Here is a 12,400-nt window from a genome sequence, read left to right as displayed (position 1 = left end):
AAGCAATTTAGGAACCCCTCAAACAATGGAGATGTCAAAAGATGCTGCTTCGACAGCATCTCTTTTCAACTATGTATTTAGACGTATGGGTAAAATTAGAATTTGGCAGAACTGTATGTCTAACTGACCCCACAGCTCAGGAGCCAGATATGTTTACACAAACTCAAGGCCATCTTTTGGTTCCAGGCCAGCACAGGAAAAAAAAAAAAAAAAAACTATTAGTAATTTGCAGAGTTTTATACTTTTGCTTCAGAGCAGACCACTATTTAAAATATAGATAATATTTGCAAAATGCTCGTAATAAACTGCCCAGTTTAAAATTTGCCCCGGAGAAGTATTGCTAGACAGCAGCAAGCTCACAACAGGAGACTTTTGCGCATCCTTCTACACCTTCACAAAATTTAACTACCCATACAGAATCAGCTGCCCGATTCTTGAAAGGAGTCATACATAACATTCCTTTGACTTGCATGAAGTCATGCTAATTTAAAGAACACAGTTCTGTTTCTTCTCAAGAGTTCTCCATTGTGTTCAAAAATTCAGTGCATGCTTCAGTAATACGTATCTGTACTCTCCTCGGTGTGAAGTTGGATGTAAAACTGTCACCTAAAGAGAATGTCAGCACAAATAATACAGCCACCCATGAGAGGGTGACCTACAGGGCACGAGATATAACAACGTGCCATAAAAGGGGTAAGCTACACACCATTATGTTGATGTTGCACTGCAGTAAGATGAATAAAATGAAGTGAAAATGGCTATGAACTCTGTCTGGTAAGGATCAGTATTAGGATGAAATGTATTTAATGTCTTCATTAATGACCTGGAAGGTGTAACAAAATAATGAAGTCTTCAGAGAAAACTAATATTCTATTTCTGCAAGCATCTGCTCATGTAGCTTTTCAAGGGGAGCCATTATTGTCTTCAGCGGGATTTCTCCCATACACACAATTACACCTAATTTAGTTCTGACAGATCAGGGACAATACTGGAAAGATCTCAGATTGCTGTGCAGGAAGTGAGAAATAATCCAAGCAAATTCAGATAATTATAGCTGTGGCTAGGAAACCGCAAAACAAGATTTAGAACCAACAAAATGAACTAAATACAAAATAGTCTAAATTAGCAGGAATAAGAAAGCCTAGGATCTAAACATCAAACAAAACTTTTAATGAAATATCTGAAAAGTCTTTAAGCATATATCTTAATACGGCAACAAAACAGGCTAACATATTTTAGGACTAATCACTCAAAAATCAAAGAAAAAATTTTCCATAAGGCTCTTTTATAGTTTCTTTGGAAATACCATTCTCTCTTGTCAGAAAATAGGGACAAAAAAGCACGAGTAGGAAAAAAGCAACAAAATTGATCAGGAGAACTGTTTTATGAGGAGAAATTGTGTCTTCTAGTTAGCAGACATCATACATCATTTTTTTCAAGTGATGACTAAGCAGGATATGGCCATAGCTGCCTACAAATATTTCCATAGTGTAAACATCAAGACAACAGATGATTTATTTAAAGTGGTTCAAGTGGGCAGAGCTAGGAATAACAGGAAAAAATAATGGAAAGAAATTATGCAGACTAACAAGAGCCTTTCTGGCACTGAATCACATAAAACTGTACAAAGATAAAGGCCAAAAGTCTCATCTTCGAGACATTGAGACTAAGTGGAACGAAGCTGCAACAAACTGCGGGATCGACGACATTGGAACTTCACAACGCTGCAGTGATTTGTCATGGCATGAACCTTACTCACCCTGTCACCATGGCGTTAATAATACATTCAGAATAACTTACAACGTCCATGAGAAATGAAATTGGTGACTTATGTTTTCTGGATCATAGTCTAATAAAGATAATGATTTATTCCTTTTTGTAGAAATGTGAGTTCATCAAGGCTGTAGAATGAAAGGCTTTCAAAAGAACTATATAACGTTGCATAAAAGATATACTGCAAAAGCAATTTCAAGATAGTGACATAATGGTGACAGCACAGAGAAGTTTTCTCTAAATCTGGGATTTATTATTGTTTCAGTGGTAGGTCTTGTCAGACAGCATAGACCCATGAAATGATAGGAAAGTGAAGTTACATAGTAACAGTGCGAGTTTTCTATTCTTATACTTCTTTTTCTTTGCTGGTCCTGAAGTCACTGACGTGTTACCAACTTTGGGGAAAAGCAGGGCTTTCTTAGCTTCACTAATCCATTCTTCGAAGCCTGTTTTGCTGTTTACACCATTGCCACAGTTTTAGCTCTTTAATTCACCACCACTGATGCTCTTGTACCCATGTTGGTAATCAGTGGCAGTTGGTAATAGCCTCAGCAATTACAGACAGGCTTACCCTCAGCATAGGCCTACCATGGAAAAAATTAAGAACAATCAAACAAAAAAGGTAATAAAAAAATCAGGAGTGGAATGGAAAACAATAGAGGAGATGATAGAAGAGATGAAGGAAGGACAACAACGCAAGGAAAGGACCAGAAGCAAGTAGTGAACAGAGGAGAGCCTGGTGAGAGGCTGGAGACCTAGTAAGAGTAACGGAGTTAGACAAAGTAGTCTAGAGAGCAAGATAGGATGGGAGTGAAAGGGGGATGGTTGAGAAAAAAGGAAGAGCAGATCCTTTAAGAAGAGCAGAAGACTAATCCATCAGATCAAATTAAACCACAGGAACAGCAGCAGAGTAAAATAAATAATAAGTAGAAGCATGAGAGACCAGAGGAAATTGGTGAGTAGTGAAGTGAAAGCAGAGAAACGAAATGTATCAGCTAAAAGGTAAAAATTCTGGCAGTTGTCGGCAGCTCTGGCTTTCTTTTCTTTGCACAAGTTTCTCGCTCTCTCAGGCAATGTACTTTCCACTAGGGAATACTCTTTCTCAAACCAACTTCAGAGCTCACTGATAATTCTTGGTGGTCAATTAATACAAACGTGGGAAGGTTCAGTTAGGTTGGAGCAACCTTGAGATAATCTTTTTTAGGGTATGCTCAATAGTTACCTTTTTAATAATACTGGCTTAATAGAAGTAGTTCAAGCCCCTTAACATCGGCACAGATAGGTTAGTCAGCAAATGCATCAAGGCAATGAGCTCTCATTAAAAAGAGAAATGCATTATGTCTGCAGGAAGTATCTCCACGCACATTTACATTAGGAACTGTGTGTTTCAATGAAATGTCGTATTTCCTCACTAAAAGTAGGTTATCAGTATTAAAAGAACCATGTGTAGATTAAGCTGAGGAGCAAAGAATAATAAGACTTGAATACAAGTGTTGTTCTAGCAGAAAGATCGTAAATACTGTATAAAGCAGAAGAGACCTCAAAATTGTATCTAGTAATGAGATTTAATATGTATTTGGTTCAGTACACAGAATCTCTGATAAATCTGAGTGAAGAATTTCAATAACATACACGTGCTATAAAAACCTGTGAAGTAATATCACTATAAAACTATCAAATGAAATATCTTATTTGAATATTGACTGTAGACTGAATATTAAATAAAAATCAAAATTCAAAAACCCCTCTTCAGAATTGGATTTTTTTTAGAGTTATGCATCAATATTAAATACAGTCTAACAAACTTATATCTAGATTCGCTGAACATGAGAACTGAAAAGGTTTTTAAAGTTGAGGAACAGAATACAGATGGCCCAAAAATTAGAATTGTATTACATGCCTCTATAATATACTTTGACTGCTATTTAGCCCTAAAGGTAGAATACTTACAGGTTTTCGAGTTGGGGTAACTTGAACAGAATGATAAAATTCTGGTTGAACTCGGCTGCTTTTCTTGATTTTTCTTTTTCTCACAGAAGTTTCCTGCTCACTTAGGTGGTGAGCTTCCACTATAGGTTGTGTTTCCTCAAGGCGAGGTGTTACACGTCTTCTAGCATGACGAGGACTTGATCTAAAGCCCTATAACAGAAAAAGCAATCATGTGTTTGACATCTCCCGGAATGGAGCCATGTAGCAACAGAAAAATCACACAGGACCTTAACAATGACTTGAGGTACAAGCATGCTCATCTTAAATTAATATAACATCCACGTATACTGCATGTAACAATAAAGAGATGTTGCCAGGTGCTGTTAATATCACGTTTGTTTTATATTTCTCAATTATATGTATTATTGACAGCGCTAGTAGCAGTAACTCCTGTTGCTTTTCTTTATAAGCTCACACTTCTGGTTATTTATAACTAAATAGTTCTAATTTAAAAATTATAATTAAAATTTTCCAGGTTAATTCTTGGTCTCATGAGAAATTGTTTTAGGGAGCGTGAGCTGAAAAGGTGCATTTTTTCCTGAGAATGAAAGCGAAGAAAAATTGGTAGCTGGCCACACTTAATTATGACTAACGGTTCTTGTTAAGAGTTCTGATACTGCTAGATTTGAGGGGAGGCTTTACCATTTGGAATAAAATAATTAAGACAGAGTGCTGTCTTTTACTGTCATCTGAGAAATACAGGTATATGTGGCCAAATAAATAAACTCAGGAAAAGCTGCCCTTCACAAATGCTTTTTAGAGGCTTGCTGTGAAAGCCTCTGAGCATCATCCAGAATGTCTCATAGCCTTACAGAATTTCATTCCTTTAATGGCAAAATGTATAATGCTAGCCCTGTATTGCTACCTGCAGAGCATTTACAACGAGCATTCCCTCATTTCACTGAGTCCCCTCATGAGCATGCACGAGCCTGCCATGCGTCATTTGTACTGAATACAATGTTGGCTGATATTAAACTTGGCCAGGTTGTAAATAAGAGTTTCATTCACTTAGTCACATCAGCTTTCAGAATAAGTGAGCCAAATCTATGTCCTTAGTGACAGTCTGCAGTTTAAGGACTACATTCCCTTTCAAAACCAAGAATAGATGCAACAATTCCTAATTTTCTACCTTCTTTTTTCTTCCAGTAAAATATCTCCGCTGAAGTCCTTATGCGACAAACCCAGCACTCAGAAATGGCTGGTCCATATAAAGAATCAAACTTCTGCAAGGTGAAATTTTAGCTAAAACTGCAGAAATCTATGCTGTGAATCTAAATATCCTGGCTGAAAACTGGTGGGAGCAATACATTTCCATATAAACCTGTTGTTCTTTTTTCCCCCTTCCCTTAGCTTTTGGGTTTTGTGTTTTGTTTTGCTTTTTTTGTTGTTGTTTTGTTTTAATTAGGATATCAGCATAGAAAATTTATGCTAAAATGTTGTTATGTTGGTCAATTGAAGCAATCAAAAGTCAGATGTATGGCTCTGTGCAAACTGGATTTACTCCTCTAATGTTCATGAGACCGCAAGGGAAGAGAGCTGCAGTCTGTTCTGGGCACTCAGAGACAGACAGCTATTTTCATTATTTAAAGGTGTGCTCCATTAAGTAAATATACCCCTAAATAGCCAAAACACACAAACATATATTTACATACACATGCTAGTAATTGCTACAGATATACATTGCATGCAACAGATGACGTGAAAAGGTTGAAGTGCCAAGGTGAAATATCAGGTGAAGTAACTTCCAGGTAGCAACCTTCTACTCCTGGCCACTGGACAGGAGGGACAGGAATAGAGCCCAACTCTACTCTAGTCCATCTCGGAGGTTCGTGTATGTGGTGCATCAGGGCTATGAAATATATATGATGGAAAGATACATCCAACATTTCCTGAATCCTTTTTTATGATCCATCCTATTCTACTGAAGCAATAGAGTCCTTCAGACTACAGGTAGGGCCAGACTTTGACTTGCTGTATCTTAATGGAAGCAGGACCCCCTCCGTATCAACCAACGCAAGCAGCGTGGTGGAAGCCACTGCAGCCAGCAGACCTGCACAGATTTAGGAAGATCTCTAAACATTCAAAGATGTAAATCTGTGAAATACTCTGCCACGCTATTGCAGTGGGAAAACTTATTGTCCCATTCTCTTTCTCTACGGTGAAATAGCTAACAGATACTTACAACATACCATTCATTGTGAATCTAGGACTGTTCAGGATGACAGGGAAGAATACAACATAGGGAGCCTACTATTATAGAGCTACTTCTTGTGGAAATTTTGCTTTACAAAAAAAAATGCTAGTGTGCATCAGGGATTATTCCGTAGTAAAAGAAAATACTCCTTAAGAGACCAAAATACCCAGAAAACCTATTCTGAGTTCTGAAATCAGAAGAGATTTTCTAAATGTTAAATGCATTATGATTCATTTACAGATGATGGCTACTGGCCGAAGCCTGGTTACATACCCTGTGCTGCAGCTGCTCCCTCACCACGCTCCCATCCCCATTAGCTGGATAAAACTCTTTGGGAAAGTATGCTTATGTAACACAAGAATTTGGTAGAAGCTAAGCAGCTCTAAAAGTGCTTAAGAGACACATGCCAAATAGGGATTTAAGGATGTGGGTCTCTCTCACTAAGTGACTTCACCTCAAAATACTTCAAGGTTTACTGATTATTACGCTTCGATATGAAAAAGTCACTGGTGACTTCCAGAAAAGTCTGTTTATTGACAGTGCATCTCCTTCGTATTTTATATATTTTTCTCTTTTGCTCTTTATTACTAGCAAGAAAATGAGATCTTTATCTCTTTAAGGGCTCATCTGCTTCTGTTTGCTGAAGCTGGTTCTTCACTTGAAGTCATAATCTGCCTGCAGTATCACAAATGGTTGCTCTGGGGAGGATTATAATGCGATAAAGGCAGAGGATCATGATTTCAGGTGGAAAATTAATTCCATATCAACAAAGACAATGTTAAAAGGGCAGAGTTCTCAGACCAAAACCCGAAATGCTTACTCATTCCTGCAATGGGACTTTGCCAGAGCAAAAACCCAAATCTGGAACATTTCAAAATTTGGTAACCAAAAATGAAGACAGGAGTTAAAAGTGATGTAATGTATGGGAGCTGCCACTCCTGTGCTCAATGCAAGACTAGAATGACCAGTGATTCCTTCTGAACAGTGTAATGAACAGACGCTCCTTGTGTCATCTGTGTTATTTATCCTTCAGCTGAACCCATATGAAGTATGACAGTATGAAAACGTGTCATACTATTACAGCAATCTAAATAAAAAATATGAAAATGACACAAATATCTGTTTGGTAAAGAGACCACTATTCTAGCCAGTACTCACAGGAGAGCACAAAAGTATTAAAAAATATTGAGGGACGTGCAGTACACCATCTGAGACCAAATCACTGGGTAAATGCTAGAGATTTTAAAATCATGCTGGCAATACAATGAGGTTGCTATAACACCATTAAGCAATTTGTAGTTTCCGGTATCATGTGAATGCTGTGTCACTGGACAATGACAAACCTTTCTTGTTCTTTGCATTGAGGGTTGCTCATTCCCTACTGACTGACTCATTTTTATGCCTGTAAAATTTTAACACAAGGCAAACCAAACAAGTAAGACCTCAAATATATATTTTTAGAAAATCTGTTTTCTTCTAAATACTAAAGTAACTACACAAAGAGCACAAAATTTACACGACGAAGTATTTCTCCTTAAAGGAACAACTCGGATGACCAGCAGAACCAGTTTTAGATATCACAGAGGAAGACAAGAGTCAAACAGGAATTATCTTCTCTCCAAAACCATCGATACATATCCTCCTAGTTAGTCTGTTTGAATCCATGACTGATCTTCCTAATCATCCCCTACAGCCAGTGGGAATAGACAGGTGTCTCTGGAGGCCAGTGCAGAGCCAAAGCCTAGTTCACCTGCTCTCAAGGGAGACTTTCTGTCTTTGAAAGGAGGCTGGGGACATCAGCCTCTTTTAGCTGAAATTCATCTTTGTGAATTAATCCTTTTATGTCTTCTCTAAAAGCGTTGTGTTGTTTTTTTTTTCTGGAATGAAGTGTGGTAATATTGAAAGGACCTGTTGTGTCTATCTTTACACCCAAACCAACGATGAATGTTGCAAGCCTGGGGGCTACGTGCCAGAGCGCACAACCCAGTGGTTGTGTAAAATTACTTCCACGGTAAGAGGTTCTTTAATAAAATATCTTCTTATCCAGCCAAATTTTAAACTTCACACTTCTGATTCAGTGCCTGATTTCTTGTGTATAGAAACGCAGTGTGGGATTCCTCTGACCAAAGCTGCTGACCTCCCCTCCCTGGGTTCCCTTTCGCGCCTCTCGAGTCAGCAGGTGAGATGAACCATTCCCTAACAGCGCCTGTTTCTCTCCACTGGCCATAAAGGGAGCCCAAGCTGACTGCTTCACTCATAGACATCTATACTGCAAGTATCCAAAACCAGATAGGATGGATCAGACCCGTGCTGACTAGCTTTTGGTCTGCCTTCAATACAGTGTTCATCATTCCATATATATTTTATCATCAGATTTCCTCTTATTTTCCTCCTTCTACGTGAAATAACTCCAGTATCTTCCATCACTTTTTTTTTTTTGGTGAGCGTTTTACATGTCCCTATTCACAGACATCACTCTTGCTGGATCCCCATAATTCAGCATAGTACTCTTACAAATTTGTATTACTCATATATATATAATAGTATAGCATGTTTTTCCATTCTGTTTAAATATTTCCCATCCCATCTTCTTTTCTGATCAGGCTATACATCTGAAAGAGGTCTTCACTGAATTGTCAAGAGTAATTCAAAAGGCCCTTTCTGGAGACCATAAACTTAAAAATTAATAAAGTGGATAAACAACTTTTCTCTGTAATATACCCAGCCTGGCATTTATGAACATCATGTGTGTTCATTTGCCCCATTCTTCAGAATTTCCTCAGTATGGTCTGGTATTTGATAACCAAGTATGTGATACTCCGCAATCCTTATTATGTTTTTTCCTATTCCCATTCCTAGCCCATTCATTAATATAAAAAACAGGATTTTGAAACTTCCTAAAAAACTTGCCTAACTTCTGCCTTTTTTTATTTACAGATAAGGACATTTTGGATAATGTGTTTAACCTTTTTATTTTGCCTTCTTAGTTTTTCTGTATTTCTTTTTAATTCTTTGTCTGATACTTAATAGCACGATATGAATACATCAGTGCTATCCCACATGTGCATTATTGCTTTAGTGACATGAATCTTTGACTCCTCCATTCTTTCAATGTGTGATTGTATTAATTCACCAGATCCTTTTCCTCTCCATTCTAGTTTCTGCTACCCCTACTGCTTTCATCATACGTTATCTATTATTGTTATTCTTGGTAAGAAACCATATTCATTCTTCATTTTTTCCAGTGTGTAAGTATTTTATGTAGAATATATCGGGTATCAGAATTCTAATCTTGGAACCCAACCTTTCCAGCCAGTATGTGTTTTCAGGGTCGCTAAACATTAACTTCAAGAGAAGTAAGAGTGCATTATCTGATGTCTAGCTGAAGTCAACAGAAATCTTTGCATTAACTTCACTGGACACTGGACTGCAGCCCGGTTTACCTTCTGGCAGAACGTCAGTAAACCACAGAAAAAGCCCTAGCTAGCATTAAGCCACAATTCAGCACTCCAGGAGGAATGACAACAGAACTGCATGCACATGCCTTTACAGATATTTGAGTGAGTCCCGTAGATTAAATGCACTTTTGCAGGTACACTAATGAATATCAAAGCCAAAGGAAGCTCAGATAGGATATCTAACTCCAAACCTTTTTTAGGTTTTTGACAGTGGTTGTGTATGTATGAGAATTGTCATCTATTACCATTGTCAATTAATGGCCTCAAGAAACAGTCTTTGGATTGTCAGTCACTGCCTGTTTAAAGCTTCCCCCCTACTGTAACATATATGCAACCTACAACATCTTAAGGCCTGAAAACATTGGTATGTGTAGTATCAAAACTGTTCTCAAGATGCCAAAGTTCTCAGCTGTTTTGCAGACAGGCTGAAATACAATTAAACCCTATAGTTGAAGTACCTACTTGAACTAAAAAGGCAGGTTTAATTAAATAACTTTATTGTATTGAATTCCCCTGCACGCTGAAAGAAAGAAATTTGAAAGTCTTTCTGCTGCACATATAAACATATATATATGCATCTGTATTATCGGAACAGTTTTAAATTAAAAAGTGACCAAGATTGCATTATTTCCCATAGTGACTTCCATCCCAAATATCCTCAGTTTACAAAGAAACAAAACAAAACCCCACAACATTTATTTAACTGCCAGTTCTGCAAGTTCAACCCAAAATCCAGGATTCAAGTTAAGTCCTCCAAACTACTTATACATCCTCTCTAATAGTAGAGATTGCTAATTAAAGCTAGGTCCTAGTTTTCTATAGCAGGAAGATTACCTATGCTCACTCAGTGTATTACTTCACAAATGCATAAGGGGGAAGCAACTTCATTTGCTCTTTCTTGGTTCTATCAGGTCTCAAAAGATAGACTGCAACCTTTTTTTTTGTGGTTCTCTTGATTTTTTTTTTTTTTTTTTTTAAATCTTAGCTAAGGGTTACTCCTATAAAGATCTGAATCAAGATTTAAAACATCAAATGTAAGATTTTACATTCAATTTGTCATTCCACTCCCTCATTAACAAGCTTTCACTGATGCTTCTTTGCATGTCTTATGTTTATTTTAGGAAATATTATTCTTATCTTCTAAAACCTAAACTCTAAGCAGCGCTGGAACCATTTCTCAGATACTGAAGACTGTGATTTGGTATGTGTCATGTTCCAAGATAAGTCCGCATATTCAGAGGGATTAAAAGCAATTGTCTTTAACATAACCTCAACAAGATTACTTTTCCAACCGAGTTCATTAAATACAACATCAATAACCTGCTTTCCAGTTCCTAAGCAGGCCCCCAACTGTACACATATGAGCCCTTGTGTGAACCTAGGGTTTAGATGTGAATTTAGAATGCAGTTTTTAATAACCCATGCTGTATTACACTGCTGTTTTACCCAATGAGTTTGTTTTTTTCGTATCATAAAGTTAGGATTCCTATCAAAGCAGGTAAGCTGTAACACTAGGAAAATCTGATGATGTGTAACCAAATAGCATCCCCAGTCCTGCCTTAAGATACCCTTTAAATACTCTTTCCTGTCTAAATCTGTAAACCACAGAAGCTGGCCTGTTCTCCAAGCAGTCCTGTCATTCTCTGACAAGAAGGCTTGCAACCCTCCACGGCCACCATGCCTTTGCAATGGCTTGTCCCAGTTCCTTCCCTGTTACCTCAGGGCACCGCAAGCCTACAGTAGGAACGGAACAATTATTTAAGAACAAAAATAAATCAGAGTACTTCTTGATCAGTGGTCTGCAAGGGAAAGTTTAATTTAGAACATACTAGCGCATTCCCCAAGCACGTCCCTCTTCCGCCCCTGCTTCCTCCGTTTTCCATCTCATCACTTCTCCTCAGCTTGGGCAGTGTACAGTATATATCAAGAATCTGCCATAAGGAATTAACTTTAAATATTAAAAATACAGTAAGAAAGAGAATAAGAAATAACAGACAGATTGCTAAACCACACAAGTGCTGCCCAACATCTAGTACAAAGAAATGACTCTCCTCTGTCCAGCGTGCTTGTTTGAAGTGCAAACCCGTGAATTTATGCCACCGCAGCATGTGAAGATGGGTCTGCACTTCATCAGGCATAAAACAGATGCATAACTGATGAGAGACTTAACAGGCATATATAAAAAAAAAAAAAAAAAAGTTACCTAGGGTGGAATTCAGATACCTATTAAGATACCTAGATTCAGATAACAACAACATATCTGAACGGGTCTCTTCTTCAGGAGCTACTAGTCTAAGCTCCCATTATAGCCAATGTAAAATTTAGTCAATACATTCAGTGAGGCTTGAAGAACTTTTCGGCTCATCCTGAAGCAGACACCTACACTAGGTCAGCTGAGTAGCTCTACAGACTATAAACTGTAAATGCTTACAGAGAGCTTATCTTGCTGTATAAGAAGATGCTGTTTTTGCAAAGTCAGTTTCCAATTCTGGCTGCACTTTACGCGCAGGAAGGTAGCGGGAGCAGGTCAGAAGGGAATGATGCCTCGACCTAGCTGTATCGTTTTGTTCTCTAGAACAAAGAGGGAAGATAAATATGATGCCTCAATCTGACATGATTATGCATGTCAGTGTAGTTAGTGCTATCGATTTAGATAATCATAAATTAAGTCTTCTAAGAACTGTGCTTCACTTCCTGTCTGCTCTCCTATTTACCCTGCCGTCCTGGAGCCGAGTGCTGTATTTAAGCAGCTGAGTGGACAGGGGCGATAAGGGCATTGGCACAACTTGCAAGAAATGTGTCTTTGCCCAAACGTCAACTGCAGTTAGTTTCTATAGCTGATGTAGTATTTTCACACTTCAGCCGTAACTCATGTTTCATTCCCACTGATGAGTCAGGAACAGCAAACCGCCGAGTCTCCTTGAGGCGAGGCAGCAGGGCACAAGGGAGCACAGCAGGGGCTCAGACTCTTTGGACAGCAGCAGAA

The 12,400-nt window shown here is 38.1% G+C and overlaps 1 protein-coding gene across 1 annotated transcript in view; it reads right to left on the bottom strand.

Moving 5' to 3' along the window:
* Window positions 1-3,794, bottom strand: part of DST (dystonin) — a 302,794-nt gene extending 299,000 nt beyond the window's left edge. The window contains exon 1 of the mRNA XM_082306929.1: window positions 3,724-3,794. The gene's annotated coding sequence lies outside the window, so the exon portion shown is untranslated. The remainder of the gene's footprint in view (window positions 1-3,723) is intronic.
* Window positions 3,795-12,400: the final 8,606 nt, after the last annotated feature.

Source organism: Platalea leucorodia (genome assembly GCF_965183815.1).
Source record: "Platalea leucorodia genome assembly, chromosome: 3".
NCBI classification, from domain to species: Eukaryota; Metazoa; Chordata; class Aves; order Pelecaniformes; family Threskiornithidae; genus Platalea; species Platalea leucorodia.
The sequence above is the reverse complement of the archived record's forward strand: the minus strand, read 5'-3'. Positions and strand labels throughout refer to the sequence as shown.